The sequence below is a fragment of the Arachis duranensis genome, chromosome 6, assembly GCF_000817695.3.
Source record: "Arachis duranensis cultivar V14167 chromosome 6, aradu.V14167.gnm2.J7QH, whole genome shotgun sequence".
Classification (NCBI taxonomy): Eukaryota; Viridiplantae; Streptophyta; class Magnoliopsida; order Fabales; family Fabaceae; genus Arachis; species Arachis duranensis.
Window position 1 is genome coordinate 90,591,563 of NC_029777.3, and position 2,189 is coordinate 90,593,751.

Sequence of the window (2,189 nt, forward strand, 5' to 3'; positions counted from 1 at the left end):
TTTTTTATTATTAATATTTTTTTATTCTCATGATATATTTATTTCTTAACTACGATTATTTCTTTATATATATAAAGTTTTTGTTTTGAACCTACAATTATTCAAAGATTTTTTTATTCCTTATTATTAATATTAGTGTACATATAATAATATTCAAAAATTATGATAATTTTCATTAATTATGGTAATTTTTATAATTCGCGTCCACCATATTTGAGTAGGCCATTTCGTGAGTGCCATCTACATAATTGATTACTGGTACCATTTTATGGGCGTCAGTGTTAAAATGATGCTTAAATTCATTTCGTATTTGTTTTACAAGACATGATGCTGCGCATTTTGAAAAACGTTTTGACCCATGTCTATTTAAGGAAATAAAGTGTTTTCAATATTTATTTCAATAAAAAAGTCAATTTCACAAAATAATTGGATTAATTAAAGAAAAGGGCGTAATATGCATTAAATCAATGTCTTAATTTCAATGAAAAATATGCGTACATATTTTTTTGTCTCTAACATTGATCATTGCACATCTATAAGTTGTATCTCCATTTCTATATCAAATAAAATTTAAATATTATTTATATAAAATTTTCTATCCAATTCCAACTAAAAAAAATATGAAAAACACAATTAACAATAAAGAGATACAAATATATTAAACAGCACTTGATCATATCAATTTATCAAAGACTTCTCAATACACAATATTAATTGTGCAATTTTCAAAAACTCCCTCGTGATATAAAAGTTTATAATCACATAATACATTAAGGGTACGTATATATTGTATAGGATTAATCTACTCTAAATTAAAAATAAAAATATTCAATTAATTTGATTATCTATTTTAGAACAAATCATTATAATTATGTGCATTTGATTTTTAAAATTAAAAATATACTATTTTTTTAATTAATAGTATTTTTATTTATGTATATGTATATATTAATTATTTAATTAATAGTTTTCTTGTGAAGAAGATATTTATTTTTTTAAATAATTCTAAATATTTTTTATTTATGTATACGTATATATTAATTATACGTAAATATATTTAAGGGTTAAATTACACAATTAGTTCCTACACTTTTAGTAAAATTACAAATTAGTCCCTATATTTTAAAAGTTTGTAATTGGGTCCTGAAAAAATTAAAATTTATAATTAGGTCCCCACTAACGTTTAGCGTGAATGAAAATGTTAAATGTTGTTAGTTTACCAGAATGCCTTTACGAATCAATGTTTTAAGGAGTTAATTTGACTGAGAAGATAAAGATCTCTCATAACGTATCTTCAGTATCTTTTTCCATTATCTTTGTTAGGGTTGAAGGATTATTTCGAGCTGTAATGGACCCAAACCAGTTGTTTGAAGGAAGCTCAACATCTAGGTGTATGAACAAGAGAAGACATGGATTTTTATTTTAATATACTATTCCTTCATTATAGGTTATCATACGATTATACGGGTAATTAACTATACGATAATATATTATAATAAAATTTTAACACAATAATTCTATAATTACATACTAATAAAATTTTAACCCAACTAAATATATTATTGGACATCTAAAATTTTCAATAAATACTATTGTTAATAAAATTTTAACCCAACTATTAATTATTTTATTATTTCTTTACAATAATTTTACATAATTGATTAAAATAATTGTCATTAAACATATTATTTGTTGTTAGCATATTTTTTAACTTAACTATTTTTTTTCTTAGATATACTGAGAGTAAATAAGAATTAAAAATAAATTTAAAAATAATATATCCAAAAATAATAGTCTTAATATATAAATTGAGACGACAATTTAAATTTTTCAAAAATTAATTTAATTAATTACTAATATTAGAATTAAATTATTTAAATAATATTTAAACTATCATAGTACTTAGACACGTATAAATTAGAGTCATTCTATTAACGACATCCAACTGAAATAATGTCATCAACTCAAACATCTAGAATCTATGAAAATGTAGACCATCCTCTTATTAAATAAGCTTCATCATCCGCTATCTATAGAATGCAGCAAGGTATAAAATACTCACATTGAGAAACTAAATTGACATTTATTCCCATCAATAGCATTGCATTAAAACAGCAGAAGAGTGATAGTTTCTGAAAAAAATTACAATATCATATAAAATTATTTTATTACGAAAAGTTTAATAAAGA